This window comes from Pongo abelii, chromosome 19 (assembly GCF_028885655.2).
Source record: "Pongo abelii isolate AG06213 chromosome 19, NHGRI_mPonAbe1-v2.0_pri, whole genome shotgun sequence".
Classification (NCBI taxonomy): Eukaryota; Metazoa; Chordata; class Mammalia; order Primates; family Hominidae; genus Pongo; species Pongo abelii.
This window is the reverse complement of record NC_072004.2, coordinates 45,330,083-45,355,411: the sequence shown is the minus strand read 5'-3', so window position 1 is coordinate 45,355,411 and position 25,329 is coordinate 45,330,083. Positions and strand designations below refer to the sequence as shown.

Below are 25,329 nucleotides of genomic sequence, written 5' to 3'. Positions count from 1 at the left end.
GCGTGGTGGCAGGCGCCTGTAGTCCCAGCTACTTGGGAGGCTGAGGCAGGAGAATGGCGTGAACCTGGGATGGTGAGCTTGCAATGAGCCAAGATTGTGCCACTGCACTCCAGCCTGGGCCACAGAGCGAGACTCTGTCTCAAAAAAAAGAGACAAAAATTAGCTGGGCTTGGTGGCAAGCACCTGTGTGTCCCAGCTACTTGGGAGGCTGAGGCAGGAGGATTGCTTAAGCCCAGGAGATTGAAGCTGCAGTGAGCCATTTGTGCGACAGCACTCCAGCCTGGGCAACAGAGCAAGATCTCATCTCAAAAAATAAAGTAAAATAAAGATAATGAGAAAGACTTTTATCAATTTTATTTTACTTTATTTTATTTATTTATTTTTTTGAGATGGAGTTTCACTCATTGCCCAGGCTGGAGTGCAATGGTACGATCTTGGCTCACTGCAACCTCCGCCTCCCGGGTTCAAGCGATTCTCCTGTGTCAGCCTCCCAAGTAGCTGGGATTACACATGCGCACCCCCACGCCCAGCAAATTTTTGTATTTTTAATAGAGACGGGGTTTCACCGTGTTGGCCAGGCTGGTCTTGAACTCCTGACCTCAGGTGATCTGCCCACCTCAGCCTCCCAAAGTGCTGGGATTACAGGCACAAGCCACCGCGCCCAGCTGCTTTATTTTATTTTTGAGACAGGATCTCACTCTAGCACCCAGGTTGGAGTGCAGTGGCGCGATCTCAGCTCACTGCAACCTCCACCTCCCAGGCTCAAGCAATCCTCCTGCCTCAGCCTCTTGAGTAGCTGGGACTACAGGCATGCACCCAGCTAATTTTTGGATTTTTGGAGAGACAGGGTCTCACTATGTTACCCTGGTTGGTCTTGAACTCCCAGGCTGAAGCGATCCACCCGTCTCGGCCTCCCAAAATGCTAGGATTACAGGTGTAAGCCACCGCGCCCTGCAGGAAAGACTTTTTAAATTGTTTTGCTTTAGAGGCTACTCTTTCGAGTCCCACTTCTACTGTAGACCCATGTCCATCTTCTGCTGTGGGGCCACTTTATGTAAGGTATTACTGTTATTGCTATTTTGTTTTCCTTTTCTTTTTTTTAAGAAACAAAGTCTTGCTCTGTTACTCAGGCTGGAGTGCAGTCACTGCAGCCTCAGCCTCCCAGGCTTAAGCAATCCTCCCACCTCAGCCTCATCAGTAGCTGGGAACACAGGCTCATACCACCACATCCAGCTAATTTTTTTTTTTTTTTTTGCAGAGACCGGGTCTAGCTATGTTGCCCAGGATGGTCTCAAACTCCTGGCCTCAAGCAAGTCTCCCAGCTGGGCCTCCCAAGGCACTGGGATTACAGTCATGAGCAACCTCTCCTAGCCCTGTGTTCTTGTAATAAAGTAAATGCAGTGTTCATTTTAGTAACAAAACAGGTCTTGGCTGGGAGGGAGAAACGAGGAAATTTGGCCCCGCGCGGCTGAGGCCTGGAATGAGCTCTGTGGGCAGGCTCCAGGAATGATGTAATTGTGCCTCCTCTCAAGGGTGGCCTCAAGGAGGCCTGATTCCAGCCCTCTTTGTCTGGGGCTGCCCTGAACCTGTAAGAATCCTTCTGACCAGATCCTCCAGACACTGCAAATCCTCACCCAGGTTGCTCAGAATCCTGGAAAGAGCTCAGGTTCGAGTCAAACGGGCTGAGTGTGGGTTCTGCTTAACCACTTCCTGTGTGTCATTTGGCAAGTCGCTTCACCTCTCTGAGCCTTCTTCATTTCTGCCTGTCTAAAATCGGAATCGTCAGCCTGATTTTCAGTGTGGTGGTGAGAATGCAATGGATTAATGTTTCTAAAGGTTCCTGAGGAGACAGGTCCCCCAGTCAGTAGTACCTATGACTGCATTCTCTGTACCACTCAGAACCCTCAGGGGAATCATTCAGGACACAGGGGACAGAATTCCCTCCCCTTCCCATTCCCAAAGTCACCAGCCTGCCGCCAGCTGCACCCACACTTTCAGCTTGCTGCTGGGATGGTGAGTGGCATGACCCTGCTCTGACACAGGCCATGCCCTCCAATCCCAGCTCCTCACTCGCACCCCGCCTGAACACTGGATCCCAGCCCCTCCTGCCAACTCAAGCACTCGCCTTCACAAACAGCCCCTGACCCACAGCACCTGCACCACGCCCCTGCTGGGTCGTTTCCATTCGCTTCTGGAGCTGACATAATAATGCCCATGGGCAGGGAAGCACTCTCTTGACCCCACATCCTGGCTTTCTTTCCTTTGGTCTATTTCCTCCAAAGACTGGTCTCAACTCCCTTTCTTGCCTCCCTTTCTCCCCGTTGCCACCCCCAATCATGTCTTGGCCCCTCTGGTCTGCTGAAACACTCCTCACAGTCACCGGGAACTTCTTTTTGAGACAGGGGTCTCACTCTGTCACCCAGGCTGGAGTGCAGTGGAGCAGTCCTGACTCACTGCAGCCTCCAACACCTGGGTTCAAGCAATCCTCCCACCTCAGTCTCCCAGGTAGCTGGGACCACAGGCATCTGCCATCATCCCCAGCTATTTTTATTTTTTGTAGAGATGGGGGTCTTGTTCTGTTCCCCAGGCTGGAGTGCAGTAGTGTAGTCCTAGTTTGCTGCAGCCTCAAACTCCTGGCCTCAAGCAGTCCTCCAATCTCAGACCCCCAAAGTGCTGGGATGGCAGGCATGAGCCACCTTGCCTGGCCACCAGGAACTTCTCACTGGCCAAATCCAAGCATCAGTTCTCTAGTTAACGTTTTTACATAGTGATGGTGTGTGGTGAACAGATCAGGGTAATTAGCATATCTACCATCTCTGGCATTTATCATTTCTTTGTTTTGGGAACATTCGATAGTCTCCTAGCTACTGAAAACTCTGTATTATTTTTAATGATAGTCATCTTACAGTGATGTAGAACAATGGAACTTATCCCTCCTCTCAAACTGTAATTCTGTACTTTTAACAAACGTCTCCCTACTCTCCTTCCCCTCCCATTCTCAGCCTCTAGTGTCCTCTGCTCCATTCACATTTTACTGGAACCCTGGGCAGGGCCTGGCACAGCCAACCTCTCCCTTCTCAGATCGTCCTTTTAGCTCAAGGCTTCCTCCTACCTCTCAGGCTGCTTTTCTCCCTGCACACCCTCCCCGCTACCGGCTTTTTAATTATTATTATTATTATTATTATTATTATTATTTTTGAGACGGAGTCTCCCTCTGTCACCCAGGTTGGAGTGCAGTGGTGTGATCTCAGCTCACTGCAGCCTCCACCTCCGGGGTTCAAGCGATTCTCCTGCCTCAGCCTCCCAAGTAGTTGGGATTATAGGACCGCGCCATCACACCTGGCTAATTTGCGTATTTTTGGTAGAGACGGGGTTTCACCATGTTGCCCAGGCTGGTCTCGAACTCCTGGCCTCAAGTGATCTGTCCACCTCAGCCTTGCCCGCCCTCCTCCTGGGTCCCTTTAAATGGCGCTGGGTCTCAGGCCTCGTCCTCAGCCCTATGTTTCCTGCCTGCCCACTCCCCAGGGGAGCTGGTTGGTCCCAGGACTCTAAAAGCACCATTACCCTGAGGGCTCCCAAGACAGTATTTTCCCCTCCGACATTGCCTTTGGCTCCAGTCTCTTCTATCAAACCTGTGGCGCACCCTCTGCATTTCCACCATGTTCCAGGCTACACACTTTGATCTGATCCAGCTCCATCCCCTCAGCCCCAAGAATGTTTCCCCAGGCTCCCCATCTCAGTAAATGGCACCACCTCCCCTACCTGGTCACTCTGACCAAGGATCAAGTCATCCTTAATTTTTTTCCTTCTTCCACATCCAACCCATCATCACAGCCTAATGGTTTTACCTCCAAACTATGTCCCGAGCCATCCACTTCCCTCCACCTTGGAGGTTACACCCCAGTCCCAGCAGAGCCGCACCCCGTCCCTGTGCCCCAGTGGCCTGCATTCTCTCTTGTCTTTTGTGGTCCATATGACACCAGAGTGTTCTTTAAAACTTGTAACTCCCAGTGGCCGGGCATGGTGGCTCACACCTATAATCCTAGCACTTTTGGAGGCTGAGGCAGGTGGATCACCTGAGGTCAGGAGCTCGAGACCAGCTTGGCCAACATGGTGAAACCCCGTCTCTACTAAAAATACAAAAATTAGCTGGCCATGGTGGCAGGCGCCTGTAATCCCAGCTACTCAGGAGGCTGAGGCAGAAGAATCGCTTAAACCCAAGAGGCAGAGGTTTCAGTGAGCCGAGATGGCGCCACTACACTCCAGCCTGGGCAACAGAGCGAGACTCCGTCTCAAAAAAAAAAAAAAAAAAAAAAAAAAATTGTAAGTCCCATCCTCCTCTCCCTTGCATAAGAGCCTCCAGTGACAAAATCTGAAACCCTAACTTCCCACTGTGGCCTCGCAGGTTTCACTTTTGCCTGAATCTTTAACCTTGCCCCTCCCAGATTCCCGGTGACTCTCACTGTTCGGCCACCCTGACCTGTTTTCTGTTCCTCAAACTGCCCAAGCAAGTTCTGCACAGGGCCTTTGCCTGGCTTCCCCTCCACCTAGAACCCTTGTCCCCCAAATCTTTGCACAGCTGCCCTTGTGCCCTTCAGGTTTCAGCACAAATGTCACCTCCTCAGAGAAGCCTTCCCCCACCACCCTCTCAAGAAACCCCCTCCCCACCCTGCCCCCATCACTGCCGGAGCACCCTGCTTATTTCCTTGAGTATGCACCACTGTTAGCTGCATGTTTTTTAAATGGCTGTGTAATAGTGACACATGTTTTTGGGATATATGTGATATTTTGATAACTGCATACGATGTGTAATGATCAAATCAGGGTAACTGGGATATCCATTACCTCAAACCTTTGTCTTTGTGTTGGGAACATTACAGTTCTTCTAGCTTTTTGAAAGATACAAGAAATTATTAACTATAATTTCCCTGCTGTACTAGCAAATACTAGAACTTATTCCTTCTCTCCAACTGTATCTTGTTTGGCACAGTCTTGATCATCTACGTGTGTCCTGTCATCCCCCACTGGCCTGTAAGCTCCGTGGGTCCAGGGCTTTGCCAGTGTCATTCACTGCTGCACAGTGCCTGGCATAGAGAGGCTGTTGGTGCAGATTTGTTGCACAAGCAGATGGATGAATCTCAGATGTGGAATGTTGACTCTTTGTCAGGGAGGGATGGGCTCCCACCTAGGAGTCTCCGAGGACCAGCTCAAAGGCTGTAAAAATCACGCCCTGCCTCAGTGCTCTGGGGGATTAGAAAGGGGGTGCCTGGATTCTCTGAGACTCTGCAGCTGGGCTCTCTCGCTTTCCTGTGCGTGTCAATCACTGGTCTTAAGAAAATGCAGATTCTGGTTCACAGGCCTGGGTCTGCGTTCCTAGCCTGCTCATCAGCAATGGTGGTGCTGCTGACCTCAGATCTCTCTAGCAGCGCTTTTGTAACTTGCAGGTCCTGTGCCATCTTTCCCCTACATGCCATGGGACCAGGTGGAAAGAGCCAGAAGGGTCCCTTCACTGCCTCCTCTGCCCCTCCTCCCTCCATCCACCAGCAAGTGTTATTTGTAGCAGTCACTGTCACCTCCGCATGTGGTAAGGCCTGCTAGGTTTCTGTCTCCACATTTCTGTTACTGTGACAGACAAGACGGATTCTCTGCCAGGAACTGTGCTCAGCCACTTGCTTCTGGCATTGCTGTTTTCTCTCTGTGCACCTCTTATTCAGGCAGACTCCTGGGGGATGTTGCCCCTGCTGGAAGTCAGGCCCAGTTCATCGCCCTAGTGCGGGATGGGGCAGCTGACCCCGCGGGGAACTGGGAGGCATTACTGAGAGGTTTCCAAGCTTTGGTTTCAGGAGTTCAGGTATAGGCCTACCTGACTGGCCCTGGGGGCAAAACGTTCATTTAAACTTGGGGAGAGGCTGGGCGCGGTGGCTCACACCTGTAATTCCAACACTTTGAGAGGCCAAGGTGGATGGATTGCTTGAGCCCAGGAGTTCGAGACCAGCCTAAGCAACATAGAGAGACCCCCATATCTACAAAAAAATTAAAAAGTAGCCAGGCATGGTGGCGTGTGCCTGTAGTCCCAGCTACTCAGGAGGCTGAGGTGGGAGGATCACTTGAGCCTAGGAGATTGAGGCTGCAGTGAGCTATTATATTATCACACAACTGCACTCCTGCCTGTACCATAGAGATCCTATCTCAAAAAAAAAAAAAAAAAAAAAAAAAAAAAAACCTGGGGAGAGTTGGGAACCTTTGGAGTCCAAGCGTTCTGAGTTTGAATCCTGATGCTGTCACATACTACTTGTACTTGGGCCACGCCGAACAAGGAACTTAGCCTCCCTGAGCCTCACTTTCTTCACTTGCTAGATGGAGGTTGTAACTGGTGTCTTCCTCCCAGGGTCGTTGTCAAAATGAAACATGAAAGTGCATGGAAGAAGGAGGTCAAGGCAGGTGAATTACCTGAGGTCAGGAGTTCGAGACCAGCCTGGCCAACATGGTGAAATGCTGTCTCTGCTAAAAATACAAAAATTAGCTGGGCGTGGTGGTGCATGCCTGTAGTCCCAACTACTAGGGAGGCTGAGGCAGGAGAATCACTTGAACCCGGGAGGCAGAGGTTGCAGTGAGCCGAGATCGCACCACTGCACTCCAACCTGGGCACAAGACTCCGTCTCAAAAAAAAAAAAAAGAAAGAAAAGAAAGTGCATGGAAGGCTCTCAGCACTGTGGAAAATACTGGCATTTCTCAACTCACAATGCATAGATTGTGAGAGATATCATGGTCCATTGAATATCTTTTGACTCAGGGGTGGTGACCAGGTACTGATAGCAAGGCCTGGGGCCCAGTCCACCTCCCACAACTGCATCCCCCACAGCCCCACCCACAGCCACCTGCTGCTCTAGGACTAGCTAGAGCATTCTCAAGAATTGAGCCCACCCCTTTGTCAGACCATTCTCCCAGGGCAGAGACTGGCCTGATCACATGAAAACCACACCTGCCGAGCCAGAGGGCAAATGCTCCTACATTGTATTAGAGAGATTAAACAGCTGTTCTCAACCAGATCATTGCTACATTCCATTTCCTGACTAGGAAAATGAAAATGGCTGTCATAGAAGACAGAGCATAAAGTCTGATTCTTTTCTTTTTGAGATGGAGTCTCGTTCTGTCACCCAGGCTGGAGTGCAGTGGTGCGATCTCGGCTCACTGCAACCTCCGCCTCCTGGGTTCAAGCGATTCTCCTGCCTCAGCCTCCCGAGTAGCTGGGACTACAGGTGTGTGCCACCACGCCCAGCTAATTTTTGTATTTTTAATAGAGATGGAATTTCACCACGTTGGCCAGGTTGTTCTCGAACCCCTGACCTCAAGCAATCCGCCCACCTCAGCCTCCCAAAGCGCTGGGATTACAGGCGTGAGCCATTGTGCCTTGCCTAAGTCTGATTCTTAAGATGGAAACTCAGCCAGGCGGCCATGGCTCATGCCTGTAATCCCAGCACTTTGGGAGGCCGAGGCAGGTGGATCGCTTGAGGTCAGGACTTCAAGACCATCCTGGCCAACATGGTGAAACCCCGTCTCTACTAAAAATACAAAAATTAATTAGGCCTGGTGGTTCCTGCCTATACTTCCAGCTACTCGGGTGGCTGAGGCAGGAAAATCACTTGAACCCAGGAGGCAGAGGTTTCAGTGAGCCAAGATTGTACCACTGCACTCCAGCCTGGGCAACAGAACGAGATTCCTTCTCAAAAAAAAAAGATGGAAACTGTCTGTGGGCTCTGGGAAGGCAGTGGAGGTGCCAGGTGAGCTGAAGATTAGTACCACAGTGGGAACAGCAGAAAGAGGACTGGTCTCCAGGCTCTGGTCTCCTGTCTGAACAAGTCTGTAGGGGAGGAAAAACTTCTCCTCTGCCCTTTTATGTTATGTCTGCAGTCTGCAAATAAAACTGAGCAAAGACAGATTAACAGAAAAAAGGCATACGAATTTTATTGTTGTTTTTAATTTTACATGCATGAAAAGCCAAAGAGATGGTTAGACCCAGGGTTTATATACAATTTTGACAAAGGAAGATAAGTTGTGGGCAAGTAACTAAACAAGGAAGAGGGGGATTTGGGCTCCTAAGGGCAGTGTATTCCGGGAAGGTAGCTAGGAAATGTGTGTTAGATTGGGGGTGGTGGTTTAGATGTGTTATACAGATACATAACCTCCTCAATGGATTTATTCTCCTTTTCATGGGACAGGAGAGGGGGCACCTTTACAAATGGAAATTTATGCCCTACTTTCAGGCAGCTAAGGGGAGGGCAGAGAGCTCATCCTGTGTCTGCTGTTTCTCAGTTGCCTTCAGCTCAAAATAATCCTTATGCCAAAGTGGCGTATTGCAGGGTGGCATATTTGGATCCCCTTCAAGTTCCTGCCTCAGTCCCTTCCCCAGTCCTCTGCCTTGTACACATGGGCACCTCACTGCACCTACTCAAACTAGGTCTCCTTTGACCCCAGGGAGTGGAAAGCTGAGCATCCTCTCTGCTCTGATAATGTGACTTTACAACCAATATTTCAAAACAACTGCCTTATCGAGCCCAGCCTGGGGTTTCTGTCTTGTGCTGTGACTTGCAACATTCTTGGTCAGACCCCTTCTCCTCAAGGGAAACTTTAATCTAGGCTGAAGGGGCCTCTGAGATGGGTACCAGGCAGGAGGCATGTCAGGACCCTTACCTGCTGCAGTGAATGTCAGCTTTGCCACCTTCAGGGCTGACGCTCCCGAGGCAGCTGCACTCACCCTCCGCTGAGAGTGCCATCCTGGGCTTACAGGCAGAGGCTCAGCTCTGACATGTGATATCGGAGAAAGTCAGTCATCTTCAGCATCTTCAGGTCATGTTAACCCTATTCCTTTAGATTTTCCATTATCTATCCTAATATCAAGTTCCGTGTCAGAAAGCACTGTTTACTCTTACCTCCTTGCAAATACGTCTTTACTGTTGTACATTTTGTTTTTATTCTCATGGCTCATTGAATATTGCTTCAATTTCATTAGAATTGCTACAGGAAACCTTACAGCTGATTTGTCATCCTGTGTACTCTGATCCAATTCATTCCTTTTTTGAGACAGGGTCTCACTGTCACCCAGGCTGGAGTGCAGTGGCACAATCTTGGCTCAGCCTTCTAGGCTCAAGCAATCCTCCCACCTCAGCCTCCCAGGTAGCTGGGACTACACGCATGTGGCAGCACGCTCAGTTAACGTTTGTATTTTTTGTAGAGACAGGCTTTCACCATGTTGCCCAGGCTTGTCTCGAACTCCTGAGCTCAAGCGATCCACCTACCTCAGCCTCCCAAAGTGCTGGAATTACAGGCGTGGGCCACCCTGCTGGCCCCTAGTACATTCTTTTTAGGATTTTGCACCAGAAAAGAAGTCCTTCCTGATGAAATGATACCTTTTTACATCAGATAACAAGAGTTACAGCATAACTATCCCCTTGCTGTCCTTTTTGGTTTTGGTAAGTCAGAAAACTTAGAGCTAACGAGACTGGTGAATCAATAAAATCTGCCTTTCCATTTAATAATTTACCTCCTTTTTCTCTATGGTTTATTTTTCTTTTACTACTCTAGCTATGAATGTGTCTTTTATTGTAAATAATTTCATAGCTGTCAGGAAGAGATAAAAACAAGGAATCTTGATTTATTAAGGAGAGACTTATTAAAGGATTATTGCCTTTAATAAGTGGGGGTGGTGGGGAGGGGACTATTCCAGTGGGAGCAGGAGCATTGCAGTGGAAGAAAGCGCTGACCAGAAGATCCTCCTGCACCTCCAAAGTTAAGCCGAAAGGGTTGTTCTTTTCTAGGCAAGAGTAAACAAGGCTTGAAAGAACTGGTGCGGGGAGGTAGGTTGAAAAGGTGGCCTGGTCCTGGGGGCCTATCTTATTGCAGGCCAACCTGTCCTCCGGAGGGCTGTAAGGAGGGGTAGTGAGTTGCTCAGGTGAGGGTGGCCAAAGTTCACAGAACTGGGGGAAAGAGAGAAACTAGAGTTTGGTTAAGAAGCATCGTGTTTTAGGTAGAGAAATGGGAATTTGGAGGGCCTTCCTCACAGGTTCTCTACTGTGTTCTCCTGGGGCACAAGGACCAGCTTCATGGCTTGCTGTGCCCTGCGCTGGGCCTGACCAAGTTACTTGGTCCCTGTTTGTTGACTGACTGTTGACTGAGGGCCTTTCCAGAGTCAGGAGCTGACCTCTCACAGAGATTCCAAGAACTAGCAGGTCACACTCTCACCTCTCACCTCTCCCCAGGGGTCCCCAGTTCCGGCCATGCCCTGTGTCCTCTCCTTCTCCTCAAAGGGGTCCCCAGGCCTAACCTGGGGAAGCACTATCCATTCCCTCTCTCACCCCACCCCAGTCCCCCCTGGAACCGGCTTCCCACCTGCTTCTTCCCCTTTCTCCGGGGTGGGGTGGGACAAGGTGGAGGGAGAGTGGGAAGGAGAGGAGGAGTCACCCAGCTGCCCCCTAGGACTGATAAGAGACCCAGCGGGAGCTTTGAAGGCTGTTACAGCCTGGGGGTGGGAGCAGGCCTGACCCCCACCACCCTCACCCCCAGCCCCGCAGGTGGCCACACCCCTCCTGCTGCCCCACCCTCTGTCTCTCAACTTGGCCCTTTCTGTGCCTCTGCGCTCTCTCTGTCTGTGTGTGTCTCTGTCTGCCTGTGTGCCTCCCTCTCCGTCCCGGACTATCCTCCCTTCCTCTCTCTCCTTCTTTTCCCCTCCCCGCTCTGTCTCTTCTCTCTATTTGCACCCCATCTCTCTCTGTCCTGAAGTCTGCATTCTCAACACAGGGAACCTTCCAGTCTGACCCAGGTCTCAGCAGGAGCCAGACAAAAGGCTTGAGGGAAGGGACAGATGGAGTGTCCCCATGCTAATCTCCTTTAACCACCTCCAGCAGACCAATCCTGCCAAGTAGGTACTGTAGTACCCATTTTGCTGATGAGGAAGTTGAGGCTCAAACAGCAGTTAAGACGTGTGTCCAAGGCCTTGGGGCCACAGTGTGCAGGGCCAGGATTTTTAGCTGCATCTGATCCAGCTGCCTCAGATTGCGGGCTGAGTCCACCTTTCTGAGGCTCTTCAGGTGTCCCAGGCCTCTCCTCACTCCCTCCACCCCATCCCTGGAGGCAGGACCAGAGGGCTCCTTTGAGGAGTTGCATAGCTTGGAAGCTGCCCATCAGGAGCATCTGCACTGCTGCAGGGACCATCTTTTACCCAGAGGCATGAACCAAAATATCACGGGAGCCCCGCAGGGCATTGCAGGGAGGCAAGATTCTCCCAACCCCTTCCTGCTGCTTTTGGAGGCCTGAAGGTGGCTCTGACCTGGATATAGGGGGTCCTAAAATGGAAGCCCTTTGGTTGAAGAGGCAGGTGGCACCGAGCCTGCCAGCTGGGGCTGTGCCAGGAGTGTTTGGAGGTGCCCCTCAGAATGGGCCTTCTCTGCACGGGGGCCTGGGAGATGCATCAAGGAAAGATGTACCAGCTTCCTGGCTGTGGGGCTTCTGGGGGTCTTTAAAATGCTCACGTGCACCTCTGGGCCTCCCAGCACAGAGGTGGAGGCAGTTTGCCAATGTTCTTTCCTCTTGGAACCCTTCATGCACCAGCATCTTTGTCACATTAGTGAAGAATGGACTGGCCCTGTGGGTCACCCAGGGTGTGAAACACGTTTGGGGCGAAGCTGCCACTTCCTCCCCAGGAGAAAACAGAATGTGGCCCTTGATAGCAGTGTGGGGTTTAGCTGGCAGCTGTTAGCCCAGGAGCTAAAGACTTGTGGCTACACGCACAGTCATGTGTGTGAGTCTGGTCCCTCTATTAGCCAGGGTCACTGCTACCTAACTCCAAGGGGCACTATTATCGCTGTAGTCTATGGGAATTGTGCAGTACCCAACCTGTGCAGCTGAACATGGTAGTCCTGGTCTCAACTCTCACTCATCATGTCTGACAGTTGCAATGGCCTCTCTGCTGACTTTCTGCCTCTAGTCTGTTCCCTCTAGTATTGCCTACACCCCCTGCCCCGTGTCACTTCCCCAGTCCTACCCACCTCCAAGTCCTTTCTCCCCTCAGCCACCTGTCAGAGAGATCTACGAGTACTCTCAGCTGTTCAGGGACCCTGGGAGTAGACTCCTTCCTCTGAGATGGATGAGCTGTGTGGTCTTGGGCAAAGCACTTAACCTCTCTGAGTAACCCCACACTGGTATCACTTATTCTCATTTATAAAATGGGGGTAAAATGCCCATCAGGTTGTAGTTTTCTTGATCACTAGATTCTTAACTCCAGGAGGCCAGATACTCTCATTCCTCTCTGTACCCACATCTGACACATCCTCGGTTCTGGTGAGCGTTTTATTATTATTATTATTATTATTATTATTATTATTATTATTTAACATGAATGGTACCATAAAGCATTTGTTGAATAAATGAGTGCATGTCACTTTGACCAAAACCTTTCTGCAGCTTCCCCTCCCATGCCTGATGGGTTAACTCAGGACTTCCCAGGCACTGCTGCCCTTTCTACTCCTGGGCTTTTGCCCATGCTGTTCCCTCTTCTAGAATTCCCTCTGTTTCTTGCAGCACTGTCATCTTTGACACAGCTCGGCTGCCACCCAGAAGCTTTTCCAGCCCCTCCCCCCACCCAAAGCAGCCTCTTTATCCCCCACCAGTCCCTCCCCACAGCCCCAGATACCTCTGCCTGACAGTGGGTTGTGCCCCAGAGGGGCTCCTCTGTTGTTCTGGACACAGGGGTGGCTGGGACTTTACCCTCCTGGGGTCCCAGGGCTTGTGTGGAGCCTGGGACTGGCTCAGGACAGAAGTACACAGAGTGCTCTGGAAATTGGTGGTGGCCACAGTGCTCCTGCCTGCCTTGCAGTCACTCCCGGCCCTCTCAGGTGTCCCTTGAGGAAAAAACCCTGCTGCCTTCCCAGACACCAGCCCACCATGGGCTGGGACAGACCAGATTGCTAAAAAGCCTGACTGGAATGGGATGGGGTGGGCACTTCATGGTCAGGCTTTGGGGTCCATTGAAAAATGTGTCTTTGGCTCACCATCACTGGCCATCAGAGAAATGCAAATCAAAACCACAATGAGATACCATCTCACACCAGTTAGAATGGCAATCATTAAAAAGTCAGGAAACAACAGGTGCTGGAGAGGATGTGGAGAAATAGGAACACTTTTACACTGTTGGTGGGACTGTAAACTAGTTCAACCCTTGTGGAAGTCAGTGTGGCGATTCCTCAGGGATCTAGAACTAGAAATTCCATTTGACCCAGCCATCCCATTACTGGGTATATACCCAAAGGACTATAAATCATGCTGCTATAAAGACACATGCACACATATGTTTATTGCGGCATTATTCACAATAGCAAAGACTTGGAACCAAGCCAAATGTCCAACAATGATAGACTGGATTAAGAAAATGTGGCACATATACACCATGGAATACTATGCAGCCATAAAAAATGATGAGTTCATGTTCTTTGTAGGGACATGGATGAAATTGGAAATCATCATTCTCAGTAAACTATCGCCAAGAACAAAAAACCAAACACCGCATATTCTCACTCATAGGTGGGAATTGAACAATGAGAACACATGGACACAGGAAGGGGAACATCACACTCTGGGGACTGTTGTGGGGTGGGGGGAGTGGGGAGGGATAGCATTGGGAGATATACCTAATGCTAGATGACGAGTTAGTGGGTGCAGTGCACCAGCATGGCACATGTATACATGTGTAACTAACCTGCACATTGCGCACATGTACCCTAAAACCTAAAGTATAATAATAATAAATAAATAAATAAAATTATAATGTTAAAAAAAAAGAAGAAAAATGTGTCTTTGGGTCTGGTGGAGGAGCGAGCACGTTGGAGACTCATGCCTGATGCCTTGGCTTACTAGGCTGTTGTTTAAAAAATAAAGTGCTTTTCAAATGCTTAACTCAGGACCTGACCCAAAGTAAGCAGTGGATCAGTGTCTGCCGTCCCTGGGAGCAGGTGGTGTAGACTCACCTCAGAGCGTGGACGTCAGAGTCAGAAGGACCTGGGTCTGAATCACAGCTTGGCCCTTCCCCGTGAGACTTTGGACAGGTTGTGTCATCCCTGAACCTTGTTTTCTTTGCCTGTGAAATGGGCATGACCCTAATGTACTCCTCAGCCTTGTTGAGAGGATACAGGAGATAAATTAGAAGCCGCTGGCATCAGTTAGGATGTGTGTTAGAGCCTGACAGCAAGACAGAGTGCTAGAAACGTTGGTGGCTATAAATATTACTACTTTGCTTCTATTTTCTGGCAAAGAGCCATTAATTTCTTGGACCTCTTCATTTTCTCTCTCCCTCCAAGACTAGTGGTAGCAGGTGGCTTTCTCTCTGGGACCATTTTTTCACAGACACAAAGTTGAGTGGATGTATATATAGAGACATATATATATTTCTTCAAGACAGGGTCTCACTCTGTCACCCAGGCTGGAGTGCAGTGGTGTGATCCTAGCTCATTGCATCCTCCAACTCCTAGGCTCAAGTGATCCTCCTACCTTGGCCTCCTAAGTAGCTAGGACTGCAGGTATGCACCACCACGCCCAGCCATGTGTGCATTTTTAATCGCTTCACAGGAGTTACCACACACAGCTAGTTTACAGCACTGTGCTGTAAACACTGGCTGGGTCATGTGTCGAGCCCCCTACCACCCACAGCCTCCCCTGTCCACCGACTCTCACCACCCACAGACCTCCACAGCCTGCACATACACCACCATGATGCCCCCCAAATCCATGGACCCCTACTCATAGCCCCTGCCGCCAACAACCCCCCTGACTCCCACCCTTAGCTTCCCCACCACCCTCATAGCCCCACCTGTCTGATAAATACCTTGAGGCCATTTGCAACAGTGGTGCAGGTGTACAGATGAGGCAGAAAAGCCCCTCCACACACACAAGCCTGGGTCTGGCCTTGGACTCAGACATCATCTACGTCCACATCTCCATCCACCCTACAAAGCCCTCACCGGTCCCTGAAGTGCACAGCTAAGAACCATCACCACGATACCAGGCACTTACTGAGCACTTAGCTTGGCACTGAGCACTGATGTAAGCCCTGGATGCTCAAATAAAAATGCATGGGTTACTTTGATGCAGGACTTCTCAGAGCTTTAATATCCCAGCGCCCCTCTGGATGCCAAAGAGGGAGATGAGAGTATGCAGCATTTGCAGACTTGGCCAGGGCAACCTTTCTTCAGCTCTGGAGCATACTTAGGAACATTCTGCATCCTTGACATTCCTAGTGTGGTCCATGGACTCATGCGTGTATCATCTGTAAATCACCTGGGATCTCAAACTCCCAATGTCAGGGGATCCACCTGCCTCGGCCTCCCAAAGTGCTGGGATTACAGGCATGATCCACTGCGCCTGGCCTTTTTTTTTTTGAGACAAGGTCTTGCTCTGTCACCCAGGCTGGAGTGCAGTGGCGCGATCTTGGCTCACTAGAGATACAGAATCTCACTAGAGATACAGAATCCAAACCCATTTCTACTGAATGGGAATCTGCATTTTAACACCCTCGGAGATTCATTCATGTGCTCATTAAAGTTTGAGACACAGTTTTGTTGGTCACAGGGCTGGACCTTGGCCAGATATTAGAATCACCTGGGGAGCTTTAAAAAATAATGTGGCTGGCTGGGTGTGGTGGCTCATGCCTGTAATCCCAGCACTTTGGGAGGCCAAGATGGGTGGATCACCTGAGGTCAGGAGTTCGAGACCAGCCTGACCAATATGATGAAACCCCCATCTCTACTAAAAATACAAAAATTAGCTGGGTGTGGTGGCAGGTGCCTGCTGTAGTCCCAGCTACTCAGGAGGCTAAGGCAGGAGAATTGCTTGAACCTGGGAGGCAGAGGTTGCAGTGAGCCGAGATCGTGCCACCTCACTCCAGCGTGGGCAACAGAGCGAGACTCCATCTCAAAAAAAAAAAAAAAAAAAAAAAAAAATACCAGGGCCTAGGTTCTACCTCCAAATTCTGATGTAATTGGTCTGAAGTTTGGCTTGGTCATTGGGGGTTTGAAAAGCTCCCCAGGTGATTCTGATGTGTGGCCAGCAGCACAGATGAGTGAACATTAGAAAGGGCCTGGAGTATCCACTTGGAAATTTGCAGGCAAGCATTTAAAGTCTTGGAACAGCCCCAGCGAGGCACAGGGAGAACAAGGGACTTTCCCGAGGTCTCATAGCTGGCTGGTTGCGAAGCCTCAACCAGCACTCAGTTTCCCAGCACCAGCCTCGGTCTGGACTCTTAGCGTCACTGTCTCCACACCATCTTCTATTTCTTTCTTCTATTATTTTATTTTATTTTTTGAGAAGGAGTCTCACTTTGTCACCCAGGCTGGAGTGCAGTGGTGTGATTTTGGCTCACTGCAACCTCCGCCTCCTGGGTTCAAGTGATTCTCCTGCCTCAGCTTCCAAAGTAGCTGGGATTATAGGCGCGCGTCACCACGTCCGGCTAATTTTTGTATTTTATTGGAAACGGGGTTTCGCCATGTTGGTCAGACTGGTCTCGAACTCCTGACCTCAAATGATCTGCCCGCCTCGGCCTCCCAAAGTGCTGGCATTACAGGCGTGAGCCACCGCGCCCGGCCTCACACCATCTTCTTGAAAATTCTCCTTCCTGATCCTGAGCCTCAGCTTCAGTCCTCAAACAAAAGCCTTCATTGGGTTCTGATCATGAGGCCGCCTCTGCACTTACTTTGCTGGCTGCTGGCTCAGGGCTCCAGCAAACAGTCCCAAAGCCAGTAAAGCTTAAGCCTTCAACATGAGGAGGCGTTAACACATTGTAACCACCAGAGCATAGTCCCATTATGTAAGGAGTCCTGCTGCGAGGCCACTCAGCTTAATGGAGAACACGAGACTCCAGGCAGGCCTGGGTTTGAGCCCCAGCCCTGGCACTTGGCAGGTGTGCTGCCATCATGACCCCTTTAGCCTCTCAGCCTCATCTTCCCTACCTGTAAACTGGGCACAATGGTAATCCCTGCTACAGGTGGTGTGCAGATCATATAAAGAAGATGATGAGTCCCGCAGTGCCCTGGCATGTGGTGGGCACTAGATCAGAGTTAGTTGGGGTCGTTGAGGGCTCTCAATTTTGGCACCAACACAGGAGGCCTGGGGTTCTCAGCTGGCCCCAGCATCTCAAGTTTCCACATAGCAAGAGCACCCAGAACCTCCCTCCACCAGGCCAGAGGCAGCCAGCATGTGCCTTTCTCTTCTCCTCAGCTCACTGCAACCTCCGTCTCCCAGGCTCAAGCCAATCTCCTGCCTCAGCCTCCCGAGTAGCTGGGATTACAGGCACCTGCCACCACACCCGGCTAATTTTTTGTATTTTTAATAGAGGTGGGGTTTCACCATGTTGGCCAGGCTGGTCTCAACCTCTTGACCTCAGGTGATCACTCGCCTAGGCCTCCCAAAGTGTTGGGATTACAGGTGTGAGCCACTGTGCCTGGACCTCTTTTTTTTTTTTTTTTTTTTTGAGACAGAGTCTTTCTCTGTTATCCAGGCTGGAGTGCAGTGACCCAGTCTCAGCTCATTGCAACCTCAGCCTGCTGGTTCAAGCTATTCTCGTGCCTCTGCCTAACGAGTAGCTGGGACTACAGGTGCATGCCACCACACTCGGCGATTTTTTTGTATTTTTAGTAGAGGCAGGGTTTTGCCATGTTGGCCAGGCTGGTCTTGAACTCCCAACCTCAGGTGATCCGCCCACCCCATTCTCCCAAAGTGCTAGGATTATAGGCGTGAGCCACCGGGCCCAGCCTCTTCTCCCTATTTGTTTCTCCTGTGCCGGACCCGCAGGTTCAAGGATCATACTTGCCTGTGTTTGAACATGGCTATAAGGAGACCTGTGCTATCAGTGTGGGGGACCCCCCCAGCTTTCTCAGGCTGATCAAGCAGAAGTTGGCCATGCCGGCCAACAGTTGGTGGCATTCTTCCCATCTCGTGGGCCCACTCATGACAGAGCAGCTGTTACTGTCATGGTTATTTTATTTTTATTCCTCCCTCTGGGAGCCCAGAATCAAAGGGAAACATCAGCACTGCTGCCTCATTACAGAGAGCAGAGAAAATGGGGGTGGGGATTGGACATTCTCTCTTTTTTTCTTTTTTCTTTTTTTGAGACGGAGTTTCACTCTTGTCGCCCAGGCTGGGGTGCAGTGTCACGGTCTCTGCTCACTGCAACCTCCACCTCCCAGGTTCAAGCGATTCTCCTGCCTCAGCCTCCCGAGTAGCTGGGATTACAGGCGCCCACCACCACACCCAGCTAATTTTGTATTTTCAGTAGAGACGAGGTTTCACCATGTTGGTCAGGCTGGTCTCAAACTCCCGATGTCAGGGGATCCACCTGCCTCGGCCTCCCAAAGTGCTGGGATTACAGGCATGAGCCACTGTGCCCGGCCTTTTTTTTTTTTTTTTTTTTTTTTTTTTTTTTTTTTTTTTTTTTTTTTTTTTTTGAGACAAGGTCTTTCTCTGTCACCCAGGCTGGAGTGCAGTGGTGCAATCTTGGCTTACTATAACCTCCGCCTCCCAGGCTCAGGCAATAGTCCCACCTCAGCCTTCCTAGTAGCAGGAATTACAGGCACGTACCATCATGCCTGGCTGATTTTTGTATTTTTAGTAGAGACAGTTTCGCCATGTTGCCCAGGCTGGTCTCGAACTCCTGGGTTCAAGTGGTCTGCCTACCTTGGCCTCCCAAAGTGCTGGGATTACAGGCGTGAGCCACAGTGCCTGGCCTGGATATTCTCATCCAGGGCCTACGGGCAGTCAGTGGAGACTATCTGGGGTGACATACTCATCTTACAGATGGGGAAATAGGTTGCACAGAGCCTGGGACTTCCCAAGGCTGTGTTGAGGCCAGACTAGAACCTGGTTCTCCTGGCTCCAGGTAGTCAGGAAGGACTTTCCCCTGTAGTCAGGAAGGAATCTGGGTTAGGACTCCAAAGTCCTCACTTCTCAACCAGTGTGTCCATGCTAAATGCAGATTCCTAGGCCCCATTGACTGGCCCAGGATGTGGGTGGACCTGGGAATCTGCATCCTTAGCACGCTCCCCTAACCAAAGTTCTAGAATCACTGCTGTGAACTCTTTCCATTGGCCCCAGAGCTCCAGGCCTATGCTCCGGGACTCTGTGCTTCAATCCCACATCAAAACTCACCATCCAAGAACTGCAGCCCCTCAATAGGGATGGCACCCAGTTTAAAAAAAAAAAAAAAAAAAGGAATCCCAGCCCCTGCTGGGCGCAGTGGTGCTCCTGTAGTCCCAGCTAATGGGGAGGCAGGAGGATCGCTAGAGCCCAGGAGCTCTGGGCTGTGATGCTCTATGTTGATCGGGTATCTACACTGAGTTTGGCATCAATATGGTGACCTCCTGGGATCAGGGGACCACAGTGTTGCCTGAGGAGGGGTAAACAAGCCCAGGTCAAAAACAGAGCAGGTCAAAACTCCCGTGCTGATCAGTGGTGGGTTCGTGCCTACCAGTGGCCACTGCACTCTAGCCTGGGTAACATCATAGCAAGACCCTATGTCTTTAAAAAATAAAAAGAAGAGCCAGGTGCGGTGGCTCATGCCTGTAATCCCAGCACTTTGGGAGGCTGAGATGGGCGAATCAGAAGATCAGGAGATCGAGACCATCCTGGCTAACATGGTGAAATCCCGTCTCTGCTAAAAATTAAAAAAATAAATAAATAAATCAGCCGGGTGTGGTGGCACGTGCCTGTAGTCCCAGCTACTCGGGAGGGCGAGACAGGAGAATCGCTTGAACCCGGGAGGCGGAGGTTGCAGTGAGCCGAGATCACGCTACTGCACTCCAGCTTGGGCTACAGAGTGAGACTCGGTCTCAGAAAAAAAAAAAAAAAAAGAATCCCAGCCCCTGACTAATCTACTTCATTTACAGCATTGCTTATCTGGTGCACTTGAGGACAGTGGGTCCCAGGGGAAGGAGGCAGAGACAGTGTCATGTTGTGGTTAAGGACATACACCCTGGACCCAGGCAGCCCGGGATTGATTCCTGAATCCGCCACTTCTAGTCCTGTGACCTTAATGTGTTTCTTCCCCTGTCAGTACCTTTGTTTCCTTTCCTGTAGGTGGTGATGCCTTCCTCCTAAGGTGTTATGAGGATTAAATGAATTAGTAAAAAGTACTTAGGTTAGTGTCTATCGCATAGTTATGTGCTAAGTGTTAGCAGCTGTTACACCATTTTACAGGCTGAGAATGTTATGCAGAGAGATGCTGAGACTTTGCCGAGGTTATGCAGACTCTGAGTAGCAAAGTTGGTTGGGGCTTCTACGCTCGTCCCACATAGTTCCTGCCTGGGCGTCTACCGCCTTCCAGTGCCAACCGTGGCTCCGCTAGTAGATTATAGCTTGGCAAAAAAAGACCCTCTGCACTCCCCCATTCACTCATGTACCTTCCTACACACTCTGGGGTTGGGGTAATTTCCCCAGTCCCAGTAGCCAGGCAGGCAGAGTCTATGGAAACCAGGTGGCCATACAGAGCACAGCTGAGCTTCCCTTAGCCCTCAAAGTCCCTAATGGGGACCCAGGGATGCTACCACCTTGAGTCTCAAAAGCTCAAGCTTTATTATGTCAATTCTTATTTATACTCAAAGCTTATTTCCATTTTTCTGGAAGAATTTACACTTCAAATCTCTGCATTTTGGTTTAAAGGAATGTTCTCAAACATTGGCTCTCCTGGCTCTTGGTGTCAACAAGACCACTTCCTTCCCTGTCTGGAGAAGAAAATGGAGTTAAGGCCCAGCGTCCTTAAACCATACCTCCTGCATCTAGCTCCTGAGTATTTCTTTCTTTTCTTTTCTTTTCTTTTTTTTTGAGATAGAGTCTTGCTCTGTCACCAGGCTGGAGTGCAGTGGTGTGATCTCGGCTCACTGCAACCTCCACCTCCCGGGTTCAAGCATTCTCCTGCCTCAGCCTCCTGAGTAGCTGGGATTACAGGCGGCCGCCACCACACCCAGCTAATTTTTGTATTTTTAGGAGACTAAAATGGGGGTTTCACCAAGTTGGCCAGGCTGGTCTCGAATGCCTGACCTCAGGTGATCTGCCCGCCTCGGCCTCCCAAAGTGCTGAGAATACAGGCATGAGCCATGGTGCCCAGCCACTTCCTAGTATTTCCAGAAAACAACAGAAAGCGGTCTCTTCTTGGTACTCCCCTTCTTCATCCCTGCCCTCAATCTTTCTTCTCTGAGTGGCTCCGATGCTAAGTTTGGTCCAGGGACACGACAGAAGTCTACATCCCCACTGATCTCAGCCTCAGAATGGGCTTTGTGAGCACATTCTGAAACTTTCCACCTGGGAGAGAGTAGTCCCAGCTACTCTCTCCCCAGGTTGCTCTGAGGACCGAGGGACTGAGTGAGGCCGTTCAAGCCTGTGGAGGGACCAGGCACACACTGCCCCACTCCTGCCACCCACCACTCTCCATCTCAGTGCCTGAGGGAGGGCAGCTCCATTACCACTCTTTTCCTCTTCTCCCATCCCTGCTGTGATAGAATCTGCCCCGAGCTCAGGGCCCATTCTAATTAAGGTAACTGAATGCCCAGGCAGCTGAAACCGGCCTTTTGCAAAATAGCAAGTGGAGGGCCTGCCCTTGAGGCCCAGCCTGCCAGCTCCTGTTTGCCCTCGCCTGGTGTTCGAGATGACTGGGCCCTGCAGCCCCAGTGAAGGAGGGGCCTGGGAAGGGGAAGGGGACAGAGAGCAGGTTTATTCGGGGTGAGCTGCGCTGGTTCATTGTAGTTTGCACTCAGTGCTTGCAGGAGCTGGAAAGGCAAACAATAGATTTGGGTCACGAGGGGGTTGGGGGAGGAGATGGTCAGATTTAGCAGGATTCTGATGCCAAGTAGCTGGTGCTCAGGGCTCTGGGCTGTGAACTTGGGACCCTTCTGATCAGAGCCTCTGTCTCCCTTCCTCCCTTCCTCTGCTCAGACCCCCACACACATGCAAAGCTGGCCTTAGGCAGACACATGCCAACACTGTTCTGGGCTCCTTTCCTTAGATTTGAGAGGCCTGGGGCAGAGTGCAGAGGGCTTTGGTCCTGCATCCAAATCCTGGCTCTGAATGTCCTTGCGCAGGTTATTTAATCTTTGTGTGCCTCAGCCTTCTCATATGCGAAATGGGAAGAGCAATGCATTCTCTGGTGGATCTGGGTTGTGTGGGGCCTGAAGCTCTTACCACATGTGGACCCCTTTTTAAGGTAAAGAATTTCTGACCGGGCGCGGTGTCTCATGCCTGTAACCCCAGCACTTTGGGAGGCCGAGGCAGGCGGATCACGAGGTCAAGAGATCGAGACCATCCTGGCCAACATGGTGAAACCCCGTCTCTACTAAAAGTACAAAAAATTAGCTGGGCGTGGTGGTAAGCACCTGTAATCCCAGCTACTTGGGAGGCTGAGGCAGGAGAATCGCTTGAACCCAGGAGGCAGAGGTTGCAGTGAGCCAAGATCGCACCACTGCACTCCAGCCTGTGACAGGGCAAGATTCTGTCTCAAAAAAAAAAAAAAAAGGAATCTCAACATCTTGTGCAAAGTTTACAAACACTTAACCATGTGAACGCACTGGCAGGGCCCCTCCGGAGCATGTGAGGGTCCTAGAAGCTTAAGCTCTGTTAGCTTCACAGTATACATGCCTACCTGATAGGACTGTGAAGGATTAAATGAGCTCATATTTGAGCTCCTAGAACAGTGTCTGGCACAGAATAAGCCCCTCGTAAGTATTGGCTTTCATTCTTATCGCCTCTCAGGGTTCCTGTGAGCATTAGACATTTGCAGATTGCCCAAGTAACATCAAACGTGGTGTGGGCAGATGCTGTGCACCTGACACGTGCATTCATTAGCTCATCTAATATGTAGCATTCACGATGGGCCAGGTGCTGTTCTGAGCACTGGGGAACCAATGGCCCCTCTTAAAGCTTTCGGTCTGGGAGGGGTAATTGGGCAGTTAATCACACACATAGGCAGGTCCAAATGGAATGAGGACAGGTGCTATGAGAAAACAAGGCAAGGCCAGGCACGGTGGCCCATGCCTACAATCCCAGCACTTTGGGAGGAGGATCACTTGAGCCCAGGAGTTTGAGACTAGCCTGTGCAACATAGTGAGATCTTGTCTCCACAGAAATAAATTTTTAAAAAAATGAGCTAGGCATGGTGGTGTGTGCCTGTAGTCCCAGCTACTCAGGAGGCTGAGGCAGGAGGATCACTTGAGCTGAGGAGGTTGAGGCTGCAGTGAACCATGATCATGCCATGCCATTGCACTCCAGCCTGGGTGACAAAGTGAGACCCTCTCTAAAAAAAAAAAAAAAAAAAAAAAGCGAGACTATATCTAGGAGAAAGAAAAGATTTTGATTTGGAGTATAAGGAAAGGCCTCTTTGAGACGTTACGAAAGAGTAGGGAAGAATTCTTATTCTCATTTCTGGTTTGCTTGCAGTTTCTGCATGTCTATCCGTAAGGCAATCTGGCATGGTGACATTAATTAAAGCAACTAAACCGTTTGGCGGTCCAACTAAAATCTAAGCAAATATTGTCTCCTCTGAGCCTCTCAACAACTCTGAGATGAGTAAGCGGAGACCCAGGCAAGAGTGGCTTTACCTGAGCTGACATAAATACTAAATGAAGGACCCGACTGCCTCACAGGTCCTTCCTTCACACCGTGTGCCTGACACAGAGCAGGGGTGCCCCTGCAGACTCACGTGACCTCATGACCTTCTCAGAGGCCACACAGTCTAATCTCCTCCCCTCTCACTGTGGGAACAGAGGAAGCCGAGGGCCTGAGAATCGCTGCTTCTGAGACCCATCCCACGTCCTCTGCCTGCCACTAGCAAAGTGGTTGTGACCTCCCTGGGGTAGCAGAGTCCAAGAACAGTCAGTCTCCCAGACACAGGAAGCCCTCCTGTGGTCCTCAGGCACCTGCACCATGGGTACGCAGATCTGGCCCTCATTGATGCAAACACCAGCCCTCTCCTGGCTTTCTGCTCTACCCCCTGGCACATTTCTTCCTGGAAGGGTGATTGATGCTCTGCTACTTGTGGCCTTGGAGGTGCTCACAGTGAGAGACATGAGATGCCTTAAAACCATGAAGGTCAGAGTTCAAAAGGCAAGTAGGCAAGCAGGGAGAGCCCAAGTATTGGGCCCACAGAACTACAGTAGGGAAGCAGGCTTATCTCTGAGCATCCCCACAGGCCTGGCAGAAGCAGGAATGGATGATACATGGCTCTCATGATCCAATAGAGGGAAGCAGGTGCTTAACACATGGGCTGGGGTATGGCACCGTGGGGATGAGTGCTGCTTAAGCACCTACCATGTGCCACCCACTCTGCTAGGTGCATGAAGCCAGTTACTGAGTGGGCCTCGTAACTGTCTTGTGTGGTAGGTACGTTTATCCCCATTTCACAGATGTGAGCACTGAGGCTCAGAGAGGCAAGTGAACATTGTCTCCTCTATAATGACCATCCCCCATAAACTCCTGGCAGGAGGGCCTTGCCAGCTGAGTCATGGCACTCCTCATAAAGGCTTCAAGGAGGAGGGGAGTCATTATAGAGGAGACAATGGGCCACATAGTAGATGCAGTTTTCTATAGAAGTTTTATTTTAAAAATCAGTGTTATTGGTTTTACATACAGAAACTTTTGATATTTCCATTAGTCCTGGTTAAAAGCTGAAGGAAATGTTTTAAAATCATATGTGATAAAAGTATGTCTGGGAAATGGAAGGTTTTTTTTTTCTGAGATAGGGTTTCACTGCCACCCAGGCTGGAGTGCAGTGGTGCGATCATGGCTCACTGCAGCCTTGGCCTCCTGACCTCAAACAATCCTTCCACCCCAACCTCCTGAGTACCTGGGACCACAGGCACACACCACCATGCCCAGCTAATTTTTTTTTTTTTTGTAGAGATAAGATCTTACTATGTTGTCAAGGCTGGTCTCAAACTCATGGCCTCAAGTGATCCTCCTGCCTCAGCTTTCTAAAGTGCTGGGATTACACACGTGAGCCACTGCGCCCAGCTGGAAATGGGAGTTTTTTAAGTGTCCAGGATTATAATATTTGGTCACATATCTCAGTGCCAGAGCACTCATAGAAATGCACACATATTGAGGTCACAGGAACTAAGTGCTTTAGCCATGTTACCCCAGCCAAGCCCCCAACAACCTCTTGAGAGAGATACTATTCCTATCCCCATTTCACAGATAACAGGCTCAGCTGTCAAGCAGGTTGCCCAAGGTCACCCAGCTGGGAAGTGGCGGAGCCCAGCTGCAAAGTCAGGGCTGCTGAAGGGGAGAGAGATGGCCGCATGCCCAGCTGTG

The 25,329-nt window shown here is 50.4% G+C and overlaps 1 protein-coding gene across 2 annotated transcripts in view; it reads left to right on the top strand.

Moving 5' to 3' along the window:
- RAB11FIP4 (RAB11 family interacting protein 4) overlaps positions 1-25,329 on the top strand; it is a 140,338-nt gene that overhangs the window by 53,682 nt on the left and 61,327 nt on the right. The window lies entirely within an intron of this gene.